The sequence below is a fragment of the Sylvia atricapilla genome, chromosome 6 (assembly GCF_009819655.1).
Source record: "Sylvia atricapilla isolate bSylAtr1 chromosome 6, bSylAtr1.pri, whole genome shotgun sequence".
Lineage (NCBI taxonomy): Eukaryota > Metazoa > Chordata > Aves > Passeriformes > Sylviidae > Sylvia > Sylvia atricapilla.
The window spans coordinates 14,590,661-14,615,024 of record NC_089145.1 but is presented as its reverse complement, the minus strand read 5'-3'; the positions used below and the strand labels follow the sequence as shown (position 1 = coordinate 14,615,024).

At 42.1% G+C, this 24,364-nt stretch overlaps 1 long non-coding RNA gene across 1 annotated transcript; it reads right to left on the bottom strand.

Annotated features, from left to right (window-relative positions):
* Positions 1 to 2,262: 2,262 nt before the first annotated feature.
* On the bottom strand, positions 2,263 to 19,997 carry LOC136363175 (uncharacterized). The gene is made up of 3 exons (XR_010743917.1): positions 19,815 to 19,997; positions 2,765 to 2,895; positions 2,263 to 2,492 (listed from the first exon to the last, which is right to left on the bottom strand). It is a non-coding gene; the product is annotated as an uncharacterized lncRNA (long non-coding RNA).
* Positions 19,998 to 24,364: the final 4,367 nt, after the last annotated feature.

Sequence of the window (24,364 nt, the reverse complement as noted above, 5' to 3'; positions counted from 1 at the left end):
CTGACATCTCCCCCCGCCGGGCCGGGCGAGGAAGTGGCTCCCTCCGAAAGTTTCCCGGTCTCCGTCGGCACCCGCGGAGGCAGCGGCGCCGCGGGGCGCGCCCCGCCGCCCGCCCGGCCCTGGCACAGTGCTCGGGGGCGGGCGATCGCAGCGGGGTCAGGGGTAAGGCGAGGTTAACCCGGCGCCGGGGGCTCCGCTGCCCGCCCCGCCGCCGGCCGTAGGCGAGCGCTGCCCCGTCCGCCGCCACCCGCGGCCCGGGCGCGGTAAGGGGCTGCCGAGCCTCGCCGAGGGTTTGCCGCAGCGAGGGGCTCTGCTTGTCGCACCATTTTTCGTCCCCAAACAGTCCCCCGAGAAAGTCTCATCCCGCTCCAGGCACGGGTTTGGACATGTTTTATCCGTGTCATCAAAAGGGACGTGACATCATCAAACGCAATCACTTTTATAACCTTAACTTACTTCCCAGGCTCGGTGAAGTGTTCCACATTTCATTCATCTTGGATAAGGGAAAGGGGGAGGCAGGGACAGTTTACAGAGCATATCTTTAATTACGGAAACACTGGCAGTCCTCATTTTCTCAGAAGTTTTGAGCTCATATGTTTGTCATTTCCCTGTCTTTGCTGAGCCCTCAAAACATATGCATAGCATTACGGAAGCAACTATTTCCATGGGAGTTCATGGGAAAATTCACAAGAATAAGGACATTGGGGTTGTTCTCTGGAAAAGAGAACCTGCCTGGGAAACCGTATTAGAGCTTCTCAGTACTTCAAGGGAGCTTGTAAGAAAGATGGGGACAGGGACAGACTTTTTAGCATGACCCGTTGATATAGGACAAGAGGGAATTGTTCTAAAAGACGGTCGATTCCGACTAGAAATAAAGTAAATCACTGGAACAGGTTGCCCAGGGCAGTTGTAGATGTACCATCCCTGGAGATGTTAAAGGGCATGTTGGGCAGGGCTCTGAGCAACCTGATGGAGTTGGAGATGTTCCTGCTTATCACAGGGCAGCTGGACTAGGTCACCTTTAAACGCCCCTTCAAACCCATACTATTCTATCTTTCTGTAAGGGCACACACAAACCTTGTTTGGGAGGCTGAAACCTACAGCTGGGCTTAGACAATGTATAGGCATCACTTCATCTCAGTAGATATGTAGGAAATAGATAACTACTTCAGAAAAGGTGGATTTTTATGTTAGGGAGCACTGAAATGAGGTTATTTCATTCAGTGCAGAGCACCTGAGAATTTTTTTCCAGGTGAAGACTCCTGGTAAACCACACACCTGACAGAAGTCTCACTGCCTGCTGCGAAGTTGTTATGCTGACACAACTTCTGCAGATCAAACCCTGCCATTTGGAAATTACAGCTCTGACTCATGAAATAAATTCCCTGTTGCTGCTCCCTATGCCTGGGCAGACCCCAGTGGGTTTAAGTTGCCAAACTGCAGCTTCTGGCCAGACCGGGTTCCATTGTCTGGGCTGCACCTAAAGTGCCACAGCTGCACTTGAGCAAGCACACTTGGTCATCCTTGGCTCCAGCCCAGTGGGAACAGTGTGGCTTTTTTTAATTGCATACTTTTCCAGTACAAAAACCTGGTAACTAATCCAGTTGTCCTTGAAATTCAGTGGGAATCTCTTCATTGATGTCAGCAGTAATGGCAGCCAGCTCCAAAAGAGAAAATTAAATTAAAAAAAAAAATTAAAAATGCACCAAGGAAGCAAGAAGTGGGATTCTCACCTGTTATCTCCAAGTTGATGTTGCCATCTCCAGACTCTAAACATCCTTGGACTTTTAAGTGCACTCATTCTTCTTCATTGAAGAGGCCACAGAACTCAATTTAGAAGCAAAAGGCATTATATTTTTTAGGCTATGTTAATTCTTTGCTCCAGAGAGCCACTGAGCAGCTACATCACTATTGCAGGAAACTGAGCTCTTTTCACCACACCACATCTGTCTGGATCTGGTATAACTGGTGAGGATTTTCAAATACAGGACACATGGAATCTGTAATTATTTACTTTCTCATTAGCACTTGTGGCTGAGTGTACGTCATGATTCCTATGTCACATACCTGAACCAGGAGGCCTATGAAGTTCTAGGACACATTCTCATTTCTGGAGCATCCAAAATAGTAGAGAACTGCATTAAATTTGCTTGTATAGATCTCTAAGCAGAATATATCTAGGACTGTAGTAAAAAATTGCCTTTATGGCATATCTTTAATTACAACTATAACTAATGCCATCAATAGCATCAATATGCACAGCAGATTAAACTGGCACACAGAGAGCATGGGTTTGTTACTGTTCCAGGGTATCTCTCTGCCTGACTCTTACCAGACCTCAAGGAAACAACTGACTCCTTTCCAGAGACATTTCTGGGATGTTGGAAGTACCCAGGTTCCAACTATCAGGGGCTCTTGTCTGTGGGACAGAAGAGTGAACTATGAAGATTCATAAACATTTGGAAAGACTCAGATAGATATGCTGAAGGTGGCTACAAGAAAAGGAGAAAAAAGTGTCAAGAAACATCAGGCACTAAAAAGTGTCATTATTTTGTAACATAAAACAAAAGTGCAATTTCTGTTTGAATCACTGGAGGAAAAATAAAAAAGAAAACCACTGATAGCAATCAAACTTTTTTTCTTATGTACAGATTCTAGAGGAATATTTGTGTCCTCTACACTGCTTAAATTCTGGGAGGAGAGTTCCAAAAAAGCTTTTCTGATTAGATTTTAAGAGCTCCATGGAGAAGAATCACACATGTACCTGACTGCTTCCTTCGATCAATGCTCCTGCCCTTTATACCACACTCTGGTTCACTGCTACCCATGCACACCTCAGGGAAGAGATGCATCTCAAAGAACCATGATTCATGCCAGAACTGGAGCCTTCACATGCTGAAAATGGAAAAGAGAAATTAAAAGCCAAATTTTTTAAAGCTCTTCCAGGCGCAAATTGTTCAGCAGCAGTCACCAACACAACAAAAACAATTTCCTAGGAATAAGAGGCTCAAGGTTGCATTTCAGGCCACAGGCTCTTCACAGCTTGTTACTAATCTGCTGGAAATTTCCTGAATTACAACTGCTACTGCCTAATTGTTTCTATAAGTGAGTTTTGTTTATTCTACAGGCTCTTATTAAAGCTATATGTGTGGCAGGTTTATGAAACTGAGTAGGTGTTGCTTCTGGGCCAAAGCTTCTACTTTTTAACTCACTGGAAGTTAATTTGTGCATCTGAGTCATAAAACCTCTTCAAATGGAAGTGTCAGAAAGAAGTTACTCCACATCCTTATGATTGAGTTTCAAAAGAGACAGTTTTGAGTTATGTTGGGCCCCTGCACACAAATCCAGGAAGAATGTGCATATTACTTATGGGTGCTCTAGTTTACACCACAAGGAATACTACTAATAACTATGCAGAATTGGAAGGCTGCAAAAATATAGTGATCCAAAGCTGATCCAATTTGGAGCAGTTACTCTGTCTGGTAATACTTGTCTTTTACTGAGACTGCCTGTAGAATATGATTTTTAAAAGGAAAAAAATACAAGAATGGCCATATTTAACTGCATACCACAGCCAGCTTTAATCACAATAGTGTGTTCTCATTAGTTATTCCCAGTTTCATTCATCAGCTCAATGGGCAGTGTCAGCCAGAAGTATCCAATTGTTGAGCATAGTCAGGGAAGGAGTTGAGAACAATGCAGAGAACATGGGTTTGCCAATATGTAAAACCCAGGTGCACCCATGTCCTGACTGAGGCTTGTCACTGCTCTCAGCATTGCAAGAGGGACAGAATGGTCTGAGGGAAGGTACCAAGAAGAGCAGGTAAAGAAATGTGGTTGATGGTGCAGCTGTATTATCAAGGGAGCCTTAAAAAGCTGAGAGTTTTCAATCAGGAGAGGAGAAAGCTCCCTGGAAAGAAGATGAATGAAATCTTGTTCACTAACTCAAATTTACCAGTCATAATAAAGTGCTTTTGTACATGGCAGGCAATGAGCTTGTGAAATATGTAGTCACAGCAGGTTTTAAAGGCAAACAGTATGAGCAATTGCAAAACTTCATGGACACATTCATGGACAATATGTCTGTAAACAGAGCAAAGGCGGAGATGAGTCTGTGATGTTTGGATGCCAGGAATGGTAGTCAGGGAGCAGTCAGGTTTGTTTGTTCTTCCTGAACAGAATCTCCTAAAGCCACTGCTGGAGACAGGATACTGCATGGATTCATCACTGACTGGCCAAGTAGCACATTCTTTGGCTATTTGTTTGCAGCCCAAACAGTGCAAAGCACAAGGATACAGCATATATAAGAAACAAGTGTTATTAGCATGTGGCTTGCTACCTCAGCAAGATAGGTAACATGTAACAGGGTATGTTACTACTGTCATTCTCAAAGGAGGAAGCGCTTTCTGCTGTGATTTCAGACTGAGGTCCAAAATCTGCTCTGGCTGTGCAAGTCCCTTGCAAGTCCTCAGATTCAGGCATTATGGGACCCACACAGAATTCCAAATTAACTGTCCATCATTATCTATCTAGCTCAGTGCCCTGGAGCTACGGGAGCCCAAAGTGCTCTTTGTGGTTGACATTGCTCTGTCTCTTACACCACTTCAGACCTTTAAAGGGTCCTCCAGGCTTCCGTGTACCACTGAACCCAAAGATGAATCTTTTGGAAACAACTCTCAAGCAGAATCGCAAGTCCCTTTTACACTGCAACAGAGGAACACAACACTAACCTCAGCAGGAGCTTTGGTGAAGAAACAGTGAGAGGCTAAATGCCTCACCTGGTATTTACCCAGGGACATGATGGTCCTAGCATCATGAGAGATGCAGGAGGGTTTCAAATGTTGGATGGGGCTCTAACCTGATTTCTGCTGGTACAAGCCCTCCACAGCCTGTAGCTGCAGGGAGTACTGGCTGGGGACTGCTGGGTAGTATTTTAACTCCTAAACAGTACCTTTTTATTTTTTCATTACGAGGCATTAAAGGTGCATTGAGCTGCTAGCAGGGCCATCTTTCAGGAGAGTGAAACAGACGGTATTCAAAGAAAACATGGCACTTCTTACAATGAGAGGGAAGTTAACTTGAGTTCTGGTCCCAGGTTTGGGATGGTTTTATTTTGATTGAGGGGGAGAGGACAATTTTTGCTGTTGGGGCCTAAAAAAAAAAAAACCAGACCAACAACAACAACACCAAAAAACCTGAAAGAACTGTTTTTCTTTACACAAATTTGAAAAAGACTTTAAAGTGCCATAGCTAAAAATTACTTTTTGAAAGTTGCTAATGCTTTCAATCTCTTAAGTTCACTCAGTGGCCAGCTTCCTTTGTGTGGGAAGGCAGGTGAGTGGGAGGATATCTTTCACATAGCAATTGAAAGGAAAATATGCATTAAAAGCCCACAGACTAGCACGTTCCAAAGCATTGAGTCAGCTGCCCTGGCAGCCACAAGGGCCAGCCGTGTCCTGGGATGCCTCAGGCTCAGCATGAGCAGCCTGTCAGGGGAGGTGAGGTCAAGTGAGGTGTTTGTCCTGCTCTGCTCTGCACTGCTGTGGCCTCACCTCGAGGCCTGTGTGCAGTTTTGGGTGCTACAATAAAAGAAAGATATAAAGGTATTAGAAAGCATCTAAAGAAGGGCTCTGAAGATGGCAAAGGGCCTGGAGGAGAAGCTGAAGAGCAGCTGTGGTCACTTGGTCCATTCAGCCAGGAGGAGACTGAGGGGAATCCTCACTGCTGTTACAACTTCCTCATGAGGGCAAGAGGAGTGTCAGGCACTGAGCTCTTCTCTGTGGTCACCTGTGACAGGACCTGAGGGAATGGCCTGAAGTTGAGTTAGGGAAGGTTTAGGTTGAATATCAGGAAAAGGTTCTTCACCCAGAGGGTGTTTGGGCCGTCCATCCAGGCTCCTGATGGAGGTGATCACAGCAGCAAGCCTGAAAAGTTTGGACAATGCACGTGGTGTGATTTTGGGTGTTCCATTCAGGGCAAAGACCTGGATTTCTTGGGATCCATGTGGGTCCCTTCCAGCTCAGCATATGCACAATTCTACCGCACCTGAGCTACTTCTAACCCAACAGAACATTTTTGTAAGTGATTTGTGTTCAGACAGACACTAGCCTTTTAAACAGCAATTTACACAGGAGTGAATGGACTCTGTCCCAGTAGGAAGGAAGCGGTGGTTCTATAGCTTGTCTCACCAATACAAGTTCTCATGTAATCACTTGGTTTCAGCCAGGAGTAATGTCATGGGTTGCAAAGGGCTCTAGCACAATAAATATACATCAGAGTTTTACTCAGACTTGCAGAGAGGGCAAGAGGAAAGCCCTGCTCAGTATAGGCAGTCTCTGTCATATTACCAAAGGCCACAGCCATAGCTCAGCTGCCCCACACAGGAGCTGGAGCTCTGAGGTGGCATAGAAAGCCATGAAGCAGTGACTGGCAGAATTCTGGGAAATACCAGAAACTGGCAGAAACATTTCCCCTTCTCCACCTGCCAATTTTTTTGTCCTTCTCTCCAAGCTTACAAAAGAAAGGCATAAATTTTTCTCAGCAAATAAAGTTCCAGCAGAATCCCTTTCAACTACTATTTACGTCCCATAAATGACACCATATAATCCAAATGAAATAACACCAAGCTAAACTTGGTGCTACAAAACATTACAACAGCTGAGTCTGCCCTGATAATGAGGGAAATCACCTGCCTCCTGGAAACCAGCAGGTGTGTGCATGACTGGCAACCTCTGTCAAGGGCATTAGGAAAGGGAGTGGCTGGATACATTATGTTGTCCAGAGGCCCCATCTGCCATGATCTCCCACAACACACCCTGCCACCTTTAAGCAATGAAACCTTAAGAAACCTGTTAGAAAAATCATGGTCGTGACACCGCTTGCAAAAATACCGATGCTTAAACAGCACCAAGATTTCCCACATCAGAGGATTGTCATTCCAGAGTCACAGATGACCACTGAAATCCCAAGGTGACAGATATCCATTAAAGAAGGAAAAAGTTAAAAGGTTAAAAATTAAATCTACCTAAATTCTTTGACAAAATGAGTCAGCCTCCTTTTCCCTTTCTTCTGACATTACAAATTGTGGTGGAAGGGTGGAGGACAGTTTGAATGCTGAGCTTTTATAATGTTTTGCTTATTAGCAAAACCCTACCCCTACCCCTGCTTCTCCCAGTAAGTAATAATATGGAGAAATGATGCAGAAGTGCAGGTGTCTTCTAAGTGTGATGCATGTCAAATATATCAGTAACAGACTGCTTGTGGACATCCTAGGAGAGCAATTAGCATCTTCAGAGTAATTTAACTTTTGGTTCATTGCAGAGATTTCTCCTAAAACATAGGCACATCATCCTGTGCTCGTTTAACAGATGGTACTGAAGCATGAACTATTTTCATGGCAATGTACATTTGGCAATACCATAAAAGTGGGAGAAGCAGCTTTCTGAGCAATAAAACTACTGGCTGGAATGCGACTGACCTGTTTTACACATGACCAGTCTTCTTCTGCACAAATGCCTGCTTTAAGGTAAACATCTCCTTTTTAGAAAGGCGTGCAAAAAAATGACAGGAAGCAGAGAAGCAAAAAGAAAGGGAAGAGACTGAATCTCTTAAGTGCTTGTATCCATCACTACATCAGAAAGATATCTTAAGCCTTCTCTTATTGGATGTCAGGTCCTATTTAGTGTGCTCAAACCACTGTAGTTGAATTGGGATGGTTTCAAGCAGCTTGGCAGCAACCCTTAGCTTAAACAGCAAGATGGCGTGCAGGCTAAGAAGAAGTTTTCCTGGGAAGAAAACAAAAGTTGACATCATAAATTATCAGTTCACATCCCAGCTATCATGGTTGAGCTCTCTGGCTCTGAATTTGCATCCCTGCACATGCAATCCTAATGCCTGGTGATGTGCTCTGATCTTCATTCGTTTACTTGTCCTGTCTGACTGGAAATGGTGTTTTGGCAACAGTCTTCTATTTACTGTGGCACCACATCCCTAAACATCCTTTAATACATGCTGAGGCTTAGCTGGTCAAATCCTTTTGCTGCCCTTTCAACTGCCACTGAGAGCCAAGTGCCTAGTTTGATGCATCCTTTTCAAAAATCCCAGGTTCTAGGTTTTGGTAACATTTTAACTCCTTTCCATCTACCACTTGAACCCAGTCACTGCTGTACAGCCTTCTGATGCTACTTTTAAACTTTTAAAAAGTTTTTAAACAAATGTTCACTAAACTCTAGTAAGTGAAATAATAAACTACTCATCAAATACTGAACAATATAATGCTATTTCCCTGTATTCTTCTTGCATGAGAACAATGATGCACCAGCACACTGCTTTTAGGATCATTAGTTCGTGTGTGCAATGCTCCCACCTGTCATTCCTCAGTTAAACAGGTTGTTCTGAACAGTACTTCTGCTCCCCAGGAAAACAAGAGTCCAAAGGGCAAGGAAGCCACATCCACAACTAACAATCTCCATGGAAGGTACAGATCCTTTTAAAAACTGATGGGTTAGATTCAATCTACTTCAACAGGCACTCACCAGCACGAATCCAAATTAATTTTACAGCTGACAGCTTAAAGGTCAGGTGAATAATCTGTCCTCTTAAAAGGGAAAACTTCCCTTTTCTGAAAGATCCTGAACTTTCCAGAGAACATTTATAAGAAGTAAGCTGTTACAACAGCTTTACAGGCTATGAAAACAAGGAATCATTTGTTAATTTCTATACTTGTCCTCTTTACTATATGCTGCAGAGCAGAGTAACTCCAAAGCACACCTTGCAGAGGGTCAGTGGCTCCATGGACTATGTTCTCTGCCAGAGGCAATGTGGCTTTGCAGCCTTTTAGTCCCCATGAGTGCCTGGCTAAGGAGCTGTACCTCTCACCTCTGTTTCTAGTTGAGAGATTAAGCACATAACTCCTTTCAGGTAAATACTATTTGTGGTTCTGCAGCAGTATACTTTCTCAAATTAAATGTGCCACTGCAAAACCACTCCTTTTTGGGAAGAAACAGCAGTGGCCAGGGAGAATAGAAACAGGAAGAGAACAGGGTGAGGGGGAAACAGATATCAAGGGCATGGCAAAAAAATTACTTATTTCTCCACGGAACCCATACCGCCAGGTGACATCAAAGCAAGGAAATAAAGATTTAAAGCAGCTGATCAGGAATAAAACAGTCCAGAACATGAAATCAGGAGGTCAAAAGCAAGGAAATATTGAAACTAGGGAGTTTTATTGTTGAAGGAGCATTCCTGCTACTGCACTAAGCAGAGGTAGGACTCAGTCTGTGGCTGCAAGCACTGCAGGAGAGGCCATAAGCACATTGTATGGGTTTTCTGTCAGACTATGCTGTCATCTTGGATAAAGCAGACAGTGCTGAGGCCTGTCAGGAGCAGAGCAGACAGGACTGAGCTCTTCCCTCTCAGCCACTCTCACTGGCTTTTTTGTGTTCATGTACTCTGAGAGTGACACTTAATGAGAGATACAGGGGAAAAAAATCATTGTCATGGGAATACTCACCAGGCCCATCAACTAGAACGATGTGACCAGCCTTGCCTGGGTCCCAGGCAGGTGGGTGTAGTGTAGTTTCAAAGCAGTGTGTCCTTTTGAATGATTTCTAATCCCTGTAGCTGAGGAAAGCAGGAGATAATGGAAGATGTGCTTATGCTTCTTAGTGGTTATCAGAGGGAATTATAATGGAGCATTTTCAAAATTAATTCATTTCCTATATCCAGCATACTTAATTAATCTGGGGAATAAAACTGATTAAGTTTCTCTTCTAGAACGCATATTTCTTCTTCACCAGAACTTGAGCTTGCTTTTACTATTAATACATGGTTTGGTGAGATAACTACGACCCAATTTAAATTATTTGTTGCAGCATCAATCTTACCTAGGCTATAAGCCAGTTCTGATTCTATAAGGGATGTATATCTCCATCATGCAGTAAGTCTTTGTCTGAAGGTAGATGATTTAAAATTGAAGTTAAAACCATGAATACATTGACCTGAGTAGCCAAGAGATTCTGATTAATTATCAAAATTTTATTTGCTGCTCTCCTCTCAAGCAGTCCTCATGTTTTAACTTGCCTAGGTCTTAAGATTAATGTTGATTCCTGTCTGCATGCTCATTAGAAGTTTTGATTTTCCAAACAAGCCTTATAGATACAAGAAATAATTTAGGTTTTTCTTTAGAGGATTAAAGATTTGATGGAGTAACTCCTTCCCTTTCTTGTATGAACTGACCTTTCTGATATATGTCACTGGAGCTTGGTCCTGTATAAAAGCATGGGCTGAGGAGGAAGTTAAGACAGGCATAGGTAAAAGAAAAATAAGAGCTTTAGCAGAGAAACAGAAGAGATGAGGAATTTATTTAGCAGTCAGTGGTGATGCTATTCCTTTCTAGAGGGTTGCTGCCAAGAAGATTCCCTCATTTGCTTCCCCTTGTTTCTCAGCCCTCCTTCTCTGGACACAGAAGACTGCCGTCCATGTCCTGTTACTTCTACAACTCATTTTTCCACAAATGTGAGCCATGTTCCCTTTGGTATCCCACTAGCTACAGCACTTGCTTTGGCCATGTCAGCTTTACTGCTTCACCTAAGTTCTGGCATAAGAAGCTGGAAGAAAACTGTTAGCCCAGATAATCTTGCTCTCAGGAGGTCCTGCCAGTCCCCCTGCCCTCCTCAGACATCAGTAGGTAGCCACAATGCATTCTCTAAGAGACACCCATCGACTAGTAAAGCTAGTAAGGAAGTAGCAGAGGCCAAAATGCAGTGCAAAGTCTGCTCGTGCTGCCAGCCAACTATAAATAATTGCAGTCATCTCAATTTCTCTGATTTAATTTCACTTTGACTACAGCAGCACCACCTTTAACAGTGTGACTGCCAACTTCATGGCAGTGGTTTTTTTCTTTGCAGAAGGTCTTGCATTTGCGTCACAAGCGGGAAAGACTCCAAGCTTTTATTTTAAATGAAATATGGTCGGATCCTGAAAAATGAACCAAAAGCTCCCTAAAGGATCAGAACCCAGAAGGTGGTAGGGGTGGGGCAAAGAACACATGATTTCTAAGTTCTTCTCATGATCTTTGAACACCTGGCAGAGCCAGAAGGAAAGTCTGGGCTTTGAGGAGCTTTTGACACTCTAGCGGTCACAGATTTTCATTCAGTCCTTTGATATCTTTAACTCGAGTTGCAAATAGACATTCAAGATGCATGAGGTGAAGAAGGAACATCTTGAATTCTTGAGTTTGTGCCACTGTTAAAGCTGTTCAGTGCCTGAAATGCTGACCCTAAAAGCCTGGCCTGGCCAGACAGTGCTGTTTGGACAAGGAAAGTCTGCCCAGGTGCTTTGAATTACCAGGAAAGTAGTTTTCCAGAAATAGCTTGCTGGCTGTTAGCCAGATTTATTTCTTCCGACAGGAAAAGCAAAATGTAAACATCCAGCACTTCATAACAGACCACAGAAACCCCTGTCCAACCAGAGCAGGACTCTGGAAAGACTGTGCTATCTTCTTGTCTCCTAACCCTGGGCTACCTCCCAAGCAGAATTATCCCACACACCTTAGCAGCTTGCCATGGGGACATTGTGGGAGCTCCCTCACACTGCAGGAGACATTGCAGGAGTGTCTCTGAGGATCCACTGGGTCTCGGTAGAAATGCTGCTTGGGAGAGCAGATCAAACTGGGAGCTGCTGCCACGCAAATGTTTATAAAGCCCTTGGGTACTGCCAAAAGAGACCAGTCCCACTCAGCTGTCTCCCAGTGGCAAAACTGGGCCCACAAGAAACTGATTGAGAAGGAGGGGACTACTTTTTAGTTATGTGGCACCTTGCTTACAGGTGATACAGGTAGAGAAGCACCTCATGGTATCTTGTGTGTCACAACATCTCCAAAGGCAGCTCTTTAGGGAGTATTTCACTTTCCTTTACCTTGATCAGTGCCTGGGAATGCCTTATAGGTGGCAGACCCCTGGGAAAAGTCCTGATATCACCTGATAACTCTAAGCATATGGAGAGGCAACAAAGTGTATTTTCTGGGTTCTGTCACCTATGCACAACACTCTGGCAGGAAGAAGATGAGACAGAGAATGTTACAATGAATAAATAGAGCTTCACTCTTTGCAGTAGCTGCCAGGCAGCTCATGGCTCCAATTCTCCCTTTGCATCCCTGTTCCCTGCCGGCACAGCATCTGTGCTGAGTCTTTCAGCATTGAAAGTTCCCTGTTTCTGAAGTCTTTAGCCAAACTACATGACAGGAGATACATTCATATTAGTGCTCTAATTTCTAGTTTGGCAATTTTTGGAAGGCACCCAGAGGACATGTTAAAGGATGAGGAAATGGTGTGGTTGATTACTCAGATATTACTCTTAATTTCAGTGATGCCTTGGGATTAGCAGGAGCAAAGTTTCTTTGCTGTTTAAGTGCTACACAAATATGTAGGATAACATTTGCAATAAGGAACCAATGGACAGGAGAGGAGACACAGATAAGGGAAGTTGTTTAGGGATGGCACAGTGATTAAGGAGCTTGCCCAAGGTTGTAGAAAGAGATCGTGTGAGAGCCAGAAACTGAGATGATGCCTGCTGAGTCATAAAACACGAGTTTACTCATCTGAATTTTTTCCCACTGCATAACTACCAAGGAACTCGTCTGCGATACAACACACACAACTTGCTTAAATGCAACTGAACTCAGTAAACAGAGGGTGGTTTCATGAGCTTAAAGAAAGGACGACCTTCATCTTACAGAGGGTGGAAAATAAATTACTTCTTTGCAGGGAAGGCATTGGCAGGGCAGTGTCACTATTGTGCTTGGTTCCAACAGGGAGATGACTCAGTAGTGCTGACACTGATGCTGCTGTTGGTCTCCCTCACACATCTGACTTCCTTGCTTTGGGCATTTTTTGCAACTGCACCCATCCTCCACTGGGTCTCCAGCCCATTTAAAGTCTCCACAACCATCCCCATTCAAAATCTCCATAGCCACAGTCAGGTCAGGAGGGAGCTGTGTAAAAACACCCCTGTCTGCTACGTGTACAGTGCCAGGGGAGGCTTCCAGCTCAATGAAATCCTTGCAATTTACAGTAAAGGGAGGCTGGAAGAGGGAGTCAGGAGGGAATTTTGTTGCAGAGCACTGCAGATTGAATTGAGAATTTCTCCTCTGGAGACCTGTTGTGAAAAAAAAACAAAGGATGAACTTGCTTCCTCTTCACAAGAGGTCAGGCAAGGCAGAGAGTTGGCATCAGCCTCAGCCAGATGAATTTAGCAAGAATTAGCAAAAAAAACAGTGTCCATAAGTAACCTTTACCAAACTTAAGACCCTTATATGGTACCAAATAATGTAAAGGAGAGCTTCCCTATAGGACTTTCAAAACATCAACACTGTGCCATGGGCACAAGCAGCTAATTCAGTCACTAAAGAGGTATGATGCTTTCTGGGAAGGCTCTGGGAATTGAAGAGGTGGTGTGACACAGGATGGTAAAGAATGAATCAAAGCTGGATCAGAGGTTTCCAGTGTATAGAAATAAATCTTCAGTTGGCCAGAGTCTGACTGTTTGCCCTGTCAGCCTCTGATCTGGCAGAGTTTTCTCAGCTTTTTCTTTAACTTTTGCATCATTTAACCAATTCATTGAAGACCATGTGGCTGCATCTGAGCTTGAATATAAAACACAGACTAAGTGCTCTGCTGCACTGCTGTCTTGAAGTGCTTCCCAAAAATGCAAGATTGAGCCTCTCTGGCATTGCCTCCACTAGAGTTTTGCTAAACATTTCTCACTTCTCATTTCTGTCATGGAGAGGCAGCAGCAGTGTGGACTCCTGAGCAAAGCAGACTTTGCATTTGTATATTAAAAGTCTGAGTCCATGACAAAAGATTTTTAGAAGGCTTAAATGTATTAGAAGCTTAGCTAGCATTGGTTTGCCCATTCTAGAAAGAAAATCTGTACCTCAGAATCCATCTATAAGTTTCTAGAAAAGTAATTTGACTTTCAAAGTAGCATCTGTTCTCATCTCCAGAGGGACTTGCACACATCCAGAACTTATGAAAAAGTAATACATTCCTCTGTAGAAGACCAAACCTAAACATTTATTAACATAACATTAAACATCCACTTTGCAAGGTGTCAACCTTCCTTTAAAATATTATTTTCTTACTGATTTTTCTCATCATCTAGAAGTTGTTCAGGCAATGCCATTTAATAGGTTGGGTGTGAAAAAGGTCACACCCAAATTGTGAAATTCGGTGAATTCAGAGTAAGTTGAGTGTGAAAATGAAGACTATGTCAAAACACACCTCAAAAAAGAAAAATTATTGAAAATTTTGGTCTCTTTGGGTGGTTCCTGCAATTTGTCTTTTTGTAAAATGGCTTGTTGCCTGAGAAAAAAAATCAAACGCTCTTAGTTTTTGAATATTGTCCAATGAAAATTTCTGAAGGTTATTTTTTTCCATTTGAGAACAGAAACATGTCCGCTCCATGGTCCCCTGCCCACAGCTGTTAAAAGATACGTAAAAGCACAGAAAGGAGCCCAACCCTAAACAGTAGTTATTAAACTTCCCTCTTCCTCTTATTTTGCAATAACAGTTCAGAAACATGCACAGTTAACTTTTCATCATGAAAACTATTCTCATCTAAGTTGCTAATACACCCATTGAACTGATAAGCTAAGAATATTTCCTGATTTTTTATTATTTCCACTATTTATTTCCATGCCAAGCAGAAGCGTGTTCTCTGCCCACTTTGAAATTCATACTCAAAGGTACATTACCTGTGGAAAGACAGACTTTAGGAGGTTCTTTTTCTTCTCTATTTTTGTTATATCTAATGCTTTTACAGAAAGATGTTCAAGAATCTGATCACTCAGAGTGCTCTGAAAGGACTTTTATTAGTAACAGCCACGACTTAAAGGCCAAGGCAGTACATAAACAAGAAATTTCTTCTTTTAGCATCAGGATCCCTGAACAAAGGGATCTACTGATCTTCTGAACTATAATGCAGAGCACTCAGTTTTCTGTATGTTGCCCACAAAAGCTGCTCCAACTTCCCAACAGGAAAACGATGCCAGACTGACTTCATGAGGCACCCAAAAAACGGTTTGATCTCTTGTGAAAATTGGAAATTACATGGCTATTCTTATACTCTTATACTCTTATAAATATTACTAATACTCTCTTTTAATGGGCTGCTAAGAAAATTCTCGATTAACTTCTTGGGGTGGCTTTTACTGAAGCAGCATTCTGCAGGTCCTTTCTACATAAGCACACTTTGGTAGTGGCAGGAGGAGGATTTTGAACACAGACACACACATCACTTGTCAGAGGACCCTCAGAGGACCTCTGTGAGTGGGAGCTCTATTTCTGCTCAACTCTGCTGCTCTTGAGTCCCCCAGCTGACTCTCTGCATTTGAGCATGAGGTCACCCAGCCTTGCCATCCCAGGGATCGTGGTGTGCCACTTCAGGACTGTGTTACTTGGGATTTGACAAGTTTGGTAGGACTGGCCACACTGGGTCTCAACCAGGGGACAGCTCTGCTACCGTGGCAGGTGTTTGTGTTCTGCAGGAAGTGAGGCCTGAGAGATGGCATCAGATCTCCTGTTAGCCTGATATCCTCTAAGTGACAATCGCCAGCAGCAGCACCCTTGGGAAGAAAATGAAAAGGGAGTAACACCATCCTCAAGACATAGTAATTGTTTCCCAGAGTCTTGCCAGCAGCTTTTCTGCAGCATCCAAGCTGCAGCTCAGGGTTCTAGGGTGCAAAAATATAGGAGTATGTAGTGCATCTACATGGTTATATCCTGCCACTGACACTTTTCTGTGTGAAAGAACACAATTTAACAAGAAGCAAAATACAGATGTTTCTTTCTTCAAAAGTTAAATTAGACTTTTAAATACCAGAATCATTTGATGTAAGCCTGAGGAATTTTATGGAAAAAGAAAGTAAAGAGCAAGAAAGAGGGAACTTAGCAGCCTGCCCTGATCTCATATTCCCTTGTCCATGACCCACCCATTTGACACTGTTGAGCTGAATTGGTACCAATAATATGATAAACTGCCAACTGGGTGAGGTTATGCCAGTACTACAAGCAGTCATCCTGTCTTAGCAAAACCATTTTCAGAGGCACAAGAGGAAGGCCTAGGAAGACCTTTGTAAAGTGCACAAGTATATCATTTTATGGCTTGGTTACTGGAAACCCTACACGTGTCTCAGTTGATAAGGCTTTCATTCTCATCAGAATGAAAGAATATTTAATCTTTCCAGCATAAAGTCCCATGTGCTAAATTAAATTTCCTGCCAGCTCAGCAAACAGTTTTGCTACTTTGAACTACATTGTGCATGATTTCCTTTCATCGCAGGATGCATTCTGTCTTGAGCATCAACAGCCAAGAGGGTTGAGCAGCTCAGTTTGCTCCGGCACAAGCATGAACATGCTGTGGTGTTCAGAACCATCATCCACCAGCAGGCAGCTGGGGTGGGATACCAGTGACAAAGCAGAAGTACCTGTAATGGGGACAAGTCTGTCTGAATGAGTCACTGCAGGCTACTTTTCCATGAAGAAAAAAGGCTACTTGGTGGCACAGTGCAGCCCATCTGATGGAAGTGCCTGGCTATCCTAAAAGTGCCTCTTTCTCTGCATTGGTTTTCAAGGATGTGTGGAAAATTAGCTCAGGTGTAGACAGCCACATTGCAGATCTCTGTGATCAGGAGGGAAGCATCTGACTTCCAGTTTCCCCCCAGTTCTAGCTAATAGAAACCTTTGCCACAGTAAGTTTAGGGAGGCTTCTCTAGGTCCCCTCCTGCACCTCACTCATCTATGAGTATGTTTCAAAATGCTTCATGCTTATAGGCTAAATTTGGCCATTTCATTCCAGAGTTCCCTAAAAGCATAAAGCAGAGAAAGCTGGTCGTATTTTTCTTCCAAGGGAAGAGAAGGAAGAGGGGGAGGAACTAATGGCATTATTGCAAAAGCAGAGGCCTTTTTTTCACATCGTATACCCTCAACAAGTTCAAAACATTGCATCTTGGTAAAGTTCACCAAATGTTTGTGTTGGTTTTGTAAAAAAGTTTTATCTGGTTTAATTCTTCATTAAACTTTCCTTATTTGCATTTTCAGTATGTGAGGGTGGGTGACCTCACATAGTACTTGTGATTACAAAGATTTTCAACAAACAGAATGGATGCTACAGCACAAAGCAAAAGGGAGACTGGGGTCCCCCGTTGTTAAGGAACAGAAAATTAGTTGCCTTTTGGTTAACTCCATTCACAGTTTTGCCTCCTCAGCTTTTCTTGCATCATTTGGAGTTCATAGCATTTTAGAGATTTGCTGACACAGGTTCAAAAGTACAGGGATCTTGGCTATTAAAATCAAACTCAGAAACACACTTTTTCTCTGTTTGATCAGTGAAATGTGACGGGAAGATGAGTTGGACCTACAAACTTCAATTTCTCAGTATCTCAAACTCTAGTCTTACTTCACCAGAATAACTGAACATATCTGAAGAAGAAAAGCTTCATGTGGTATAAGAAGGAATTAAATGTGTATAAACAGACATTAGGTTTTGGCAGGCTATTCTCTTTCCTAATCCTCAGTATTTCCCCAATTACCATACAGCCCAATCATTCTACATAAGTTGTTTTTATTAACACTATAAGAGGCCATCTGTCTGCAAATACCCAGTCAAATAATAGAAACCAACAGAAGAATAATCAAATTCAGCTACTGACAGATCGAAAAGATTTGTGTGCAGAATAAATATTTACTTTTTTAGGCACTTCAATATCATTCTGGGAGTTTTCCCAGCATTTGTCATTTCAGGGTGGCAGGGAACGGTAACAATTCTTTCTCCACCCACTTCAAGAATTTTTATTTTCGATCACCAAAGATGATGCAACATGAGGCCTTTCCAATCTGGATCATGTTATCACACCCCCAAAATAATGAGCATACTGTGATTGTTCCAAGATAATAGGAAAAAAAACCCAGCACATTTTGAACCCCAAAATTTTGGCTCTCTTAGAGAAGTCTCATCCAAAAGATCAGAGTTTCTCTACGAAACTATGACTGCAAAAGTGGGCAGGTCCTCTGAATGGATCCCTTGAATCAATGTAGATGGATTTGGTTTAGCAATCAAAACTAAACAACTTGGATTAATTGAACAGTTTCTGTTGAGAACTCTCCCACCAGGCAGCTTTTTTCAACCACTCTGCCCTCAGCCTGCAGGGGGTTGTGACCCATATGACACAAGTTGCTTTGTTTTCTAGCAATGGCCAACAGGTGGTTCTATGCAGCATCCCTGTCTGTCTTTTTCTTCCTTGTTTTTGATGGAAATATTGAATACGACAAACAATGTTGATTTTATACCAAAGATCTTAAAGGAAGCTTCTATGCAAATTAGTGTTTTTAAAAAAACATAAATCAAAATCATTTATTCTCCCAGGGCACAGAGCAGGACAAGAGAAAATAGCCTAAAATTTTTCCAGAGGAGATTTAGATTGGATATTAGGAAAAAATTATTCACCAAAAATTCATCAAGCAATGGAACAGGCTGCCTAGGGAAGTGGTTGAGCCACCATCCCTGAAAATGTGTGGGATGCAGTGACTCATAAAAGGTGTGGTTGTGGCACTTAGTGGCGAACCACAGCTAGTTTAATGGTTGGGTTTATGATCTTAGAGGTCTTTTCCAACCTTGACAACCCCAATATTGTGTGATTTCACTGACTGACCTCAGAACTGAATTTGCCTCAGTGGTCAGAATTATTCTAACCTGTAATTGTGGGTTTTAAATAAAGTGTCAAAATGGATCAAGAGCAGCTCAGAACAATGAACGCCAATTAAATACAATGATGAAAGATCTAAACAGTTTTATGAAAATAGACTAGATTACCTCTTGAATGATTATCTCTGCTTGAATACAGAGATGCTTTAAATAAAACTTGTCTTTCGTAGAAAACATTGCCTTCAAAATAAATTTCTGGTTCTTAAGAAAATGAAATTACAGGAGGGATATCTTCTCATAACTATCTTACACTGTAGAGTTATGATGTACTGAGAACAATACCACAGTAACTAGAAAGGTACACACGTAGCGGGTTTGTGTAAAATATTACATAAATGTTTCCAGTATGGTCTGAAGTACTATCATTACTGCTTAGGGATCAAAACCTTTTCACCAGGGATAACTACAGCTGCCTAAAATGAACTATTATGTAATAACTGAGGGGGGGAAAAAGAGTGAAAGAGGGAGAAGAAAAAAAAATAACCACTCTGCATCTCCTCATGATCCCTGGAGTATCTATCCAGACCAGATGTTAGGAGGGAAGGATGTGCTTGTGCTGCCTGCTGCACAATAAACGATTATGCTCTTTGCAGTAGGGTAAGTAGAGAGGCGTCAGAAATGCTGGGGTACTCATTCTCATGGAAAGCAATGGGCAGGATAGAACCTTTTGTTCTTAATTGTAGGTCTCACCTTCAGAGGATGAGGGGCCAGTTCCTGGCTGAGATGTCTGGTAAACTGACTCCTCTCTTTTTGTGCCTTCACCACCTCTATGATGGCTTAAGCCAAATTGTAATTTTGCACTATGTGGAGTCATGTTAAAAATTGACTCATTAATTTTAAAATCACAACAGTCATATTAATAGATATTCGTTATACATTGCTGTACAATAAAACAGTTGATATAAACTACATTTGTATCTGCTTTGCAGATTAAATAAAAAAAAAACCAAAACAGAGCATTTGGAAGACAAATGTCATTTTCTCCAATGAAAAAAAATCCACTAATAAAACATATTCCACTTCCTGCTTAAGCTATACTGTTCTAAGGCACTTACCACCCACATAGCTTAGTAGAGAGAAGGCACTGAACTTCAGAGCTCAGGGAGGGACCAGCAATAAAAAATGCTCTTCGGCTGTTAAAGCCACACACCATTTTGCTGGGCCTGAGAAAAGGATGGACAAGTAGCAGGAGAGTTAATGTCAGGAAACAATAATAACACTAATACTTCACTAATTACTCTTTTCCTTCGCACTCGATCGAAAGTGAGATTAGGACTGCAGCTAACCAAAAAATAAACCCCCCAAATTTATGTTAAGAATAAGAGGATGCATCTGTTTCCTGCCTTAGCCAGATCTGCTCACTCCTGCCATCAGAATAGCTGCACCGAGACGCGAAGTTCCAGAGATTAAAGCTGAGGGCCACTATTTTTACTCCGACGAGCTCCAGAATATGCGTAAGAGCAGTTTATTATGTCATCTCTGCCTGTGACAATGCAGAAGTGCTGCCAAACGGGGAAACTCGTAATTGTGAAAAGCTCATTTGAGTGAATGCAAGTAAGAAATTAAGGAAATATCTGTCCCCAAAGAGTTCTTTACGCCATTTCTGGAAGTCAAAAAGATGAGCTTACCATGGATTTAAGTGAGCACAGCACTGACATTTGGCTTTAGCAGGACTTTGCCAGTCTGTCCAATGTGTCTCAGCTCCTACAGTGGAAAGCCTTTTCAGTATTTTAGATCTGTAAAAGAGACATTTTGAAAATGGACTCCTTCATTTAATTTTTCTTTTACATACTTCCAGTTTTGGCCTGTTGGCAAGATTTCCTAAAAGATGAAATTTGCTAGCAAAAACTATCAGAGTGGGAATACCTAGTCACACTGACAACTTATAACCATCTGTTACTGGTTACTCATGAGTGGCTGGAGTCCCCTTTGTACTAAGCACTTTATATATGCATAGCAAATGAGAAAGTGCCTGCCCCAAATAGCTCAGAACAGACAGAGCTAAGATTTGCCCAAGACTGCAAGATGTATATGGCAGAACTGGGAAATGAGCCCAAGTTCTCTCATCTCAAATCCAATTCCAATTCATCTTTCTAGCTGAAATGGATTGGAAACTGTCCTATGTCTGAAAAAAAAAAAGTTCTGCACCACTGAAAAATTCACACAGGGTTTTGCTAGTCTGTGTCTAAACGTGGGAGGATGTCCTGATGCTGCAAAGGAAAAGGCTAAATTACTGTTAAGCTGAATAAAGGTGGAGGCTACTGCCCATACTGTTCAATGTGACAGCAGCAGAAATAATCACTTTGTTTCACACAGGCTTCTCTCCCTGTGAAGCCTCCTATCCTAAAAGAAATAACATTGTGTGTTTTGTCATCCTTATACTCCCTTCCCTAATATACGCCCCATAACTCTGTCATTCTAGCAAATTTCTATCTTCAAAAAGCCTGAACCAGGATTCTACAAATCAGAAAACCTTTGGAAACCTTTTTAGCTGTCTTGTTAGGGTTTTGGTGGGGTTTTTGTCCAATATCCGAGAATCTGATTGGGCAGAGATCTGAGTAGAGAGTAAGAAAGGGAGAAAATATCCCTGCTCAAATAAACAGCCTGTCCCTGCTCCTCCTTGACCAAAAGAGCTGCTAATATCACAGCATCTTTGCTGTAGAAGATCTCTATAACATCATGAACCATTAATAAACAGTGCCTGGTGCAGTTGCACTCCTAACTCACAGATTCAGTCAGATGGAACAAATAATAGCCCAAGGACATTCCTGGGTTACTGGTATATAACCCCATACCTGGCAGTGTTCACGGCCAGCTTAGATGGAGCTCTAAGAAACCTGGTCTAGCAGGAGGTGTCCCTGCCCATGGTAGGGGCGTTGGAACAAGATGCTCTTGAAGGTCCCTTCCAACCCAAACCATTCTAAGATTCCACTGGGGCTTAGAGCTTGGGAGGTGCAGGAGGTTCAGAGAAGACATGTGCAGGAATTGCACGTATTCCTGCAGTGATTATTTCTGTAGCAAGCAAACAGCTGTCATGTGCCCAGTAAGACAGATCTGTGTCCTACTGACCTGCAACCAGGTTTTTCTCACAGTCAGTCCATACAGGAGCAGAGGAGGTCACAGTTACTAAGTGCAGGCCTGGAGCTGTGGCAGTGATCATGCAACTGCTCTATGCTAAGTCTGCCTTGACACTGTATTACCACCAATTCTGGAGCCCAGGCAGTCCTTACACGGAGTTCTTTTGCCCCAGCTTTGCAAGGAATTAGTTTTTGGAACCAGAAGGCACTTAATTATAATGTAAATGAAGAACCATGGAAGGTAGTGATTGGGTTTTTGACAGCGTGATTCACAGTGGTTACTTTTGTCCTTTCAGTGGAAGCGATGTAATTAGGAAAAGCACAGTCAGATCGAGCTGGCCTTGCAGGAGGAGACAGAACTACTGTGATGAAGTACATAGCACAGAAGTGGAAAATCAGCCCTCCTCCACAGTTCATGCAGCACTCACAGTGTCAGCTTTGAACTGTTATGCAGTATTTTTTGAATAACACATTACACATATGCCTGGAAAAAAGCATAGGAACCCTAACACTACATTGATTGGATTTTGTAAGTAGTTAACTCATAAATCCTCTTAATGAAACAAATGCATCCAGGCTGAAGATTGAGGTTGGGTTTTTTAGTTGTTTTTTTTTTTTTAAGTCTACTACTGCCAAATTTTAACTGTAAGGGAAGGTGTTACATGTGCCGTTTCTAATGTTACTGCTCAGCCTGCAATGAGATTGTGGTATTGTTAAAATGAAGGAATTCCTGTTCCGTGGTGTTGGTTTTGGCTGATCCTGTATTGTGAGTTAACTTTGTGTGATGTATTTTCTTTAGAACAAATTTCCTTCAATTCATCAGCAGAGGTTCGAGCTGCTCTGCTAAGAGTTTGTGACATTTTTTTGGAAGTAGTTATGAACTCACCAAGGCAAAGTTAACAGATGGCTGAGAACACTCCCTTGAGAATGACGTTTTTAATTTTTCTTTATTCTTTATCTTTTGTTTATATTCTTTTCCTTTCAAGACTATATCTTTTCATCTCAGAAAAACTGTTGTATGGAGCTTTTGACACAATCCTAGAGAGCTGCAGAAGAACCCAAAGCAAAGAAGAGCATTCTAATTATCTGCTAGAATGGAGGCCTTGAGCAACAGAGATTCAAGAGCAAACCTTCAGTCTGTTCCTGGCTTTCTCTCAGACTCATTGGATAATGATAGTAATTGATTACAGTGGGGTAATCAGACCAAACCATAAAAACAACCAATAAATTATCAAAAGGGTGATTGGTGCAGAACCAACAGGTCACCTGGAGCATTACCTGTCAACAAAAATAGGTTTGTGCTCCTATGCTTCACAAAGGGCAGAAGCAATGAACACACAGAGCAAAACTGGAATGAGCTCCTTAACAGAGTGTTCTGGATCATGACAAGAGCATGCCATTAAGAACTGAGTCAGGGGAAAGAGGTTATGTGATTGTAGGTAACATAGCTGAGTCATCAGTCTTGGTAACTAGAGGTAAGAAACCAGTGTGCTCAGTGGAGAAAGGAGGATTAAAATAATAATTAAAATAATATGGTGTCAATAAGAAAAAGAAGTGACAAATTCTTTTGTTTTCAAACTAAAGACTGCTTGCTCTTTATTTTGCTTTAAAGATCTTTATATTTTTTACAAATGGACTGTTTTGAAAATCTCTAATTGGCTTACTTCATACCAACGCCTGCCTAAGTCTGTTCAAATCTTTTGAGAAAGGAAGAGGGGACTAGAAAAATGAAAAAAAAAAAAAAACTAATGAAAACAGTCAATGAATGACCTTGTCATATTTAAACTGCTTAAACATACACTTTCCTTAACAAGTGCAGTAAGCTGCAGCTTTGTATTGGATATGGAAAGAAATATCCCCCCTGAAAAGTAAGGTTTTGCTCAGCTGTGAAAGCTGCTCTCTTTAATGTAGCAACAACAGGAATACAAGAGTTTCACATTCCCCTTTTATATGTTTAACCTTTGACAAAAAGGTTAAACACTTTCCTCACAACTGACTCACATCAGGAAACGCAGGAGCTCCACTCTCCAGATGAAGCCTGGCTAGCTGAAAATGCGATGTCAGCATCTAAGTGCATTAAGACAAGGATTCCTTGTGCAATTCTTTGTACTGCTACAGGGGCAGGAAGTGGGTCAGCAAGAGGGTCTTTTACAGACAGGAGGGAGATGAAATAGTGCCGGGAACAATAAGGAAGTTCAGGGTGGAGAGAGAATTAGCTCCAATTACAAACATCTCACTGAGATCTATTTTAAACACATTGATGTATTAAAATCCCCCTAGCAACATAGCAGGAAAGTTTACAAAACATTAAATGGAATATCTATGAAAACTTTCCCTGCTTTCCATTCTTTGTCTTACGGATATTTTAGGGTCGGATTCTCATCTGGTGTCAATATGCCTAATTCCCTTCACTTGGCTGATGAATGTGAGCTCAAGTTTGGCCGGATGTGTTAGTTTGTTCATTGGAAGACTGGTGGCCAAACTCCTGAACCGTAGCAGCTCCAAAGTCAATCAATTCAGCAAGTACT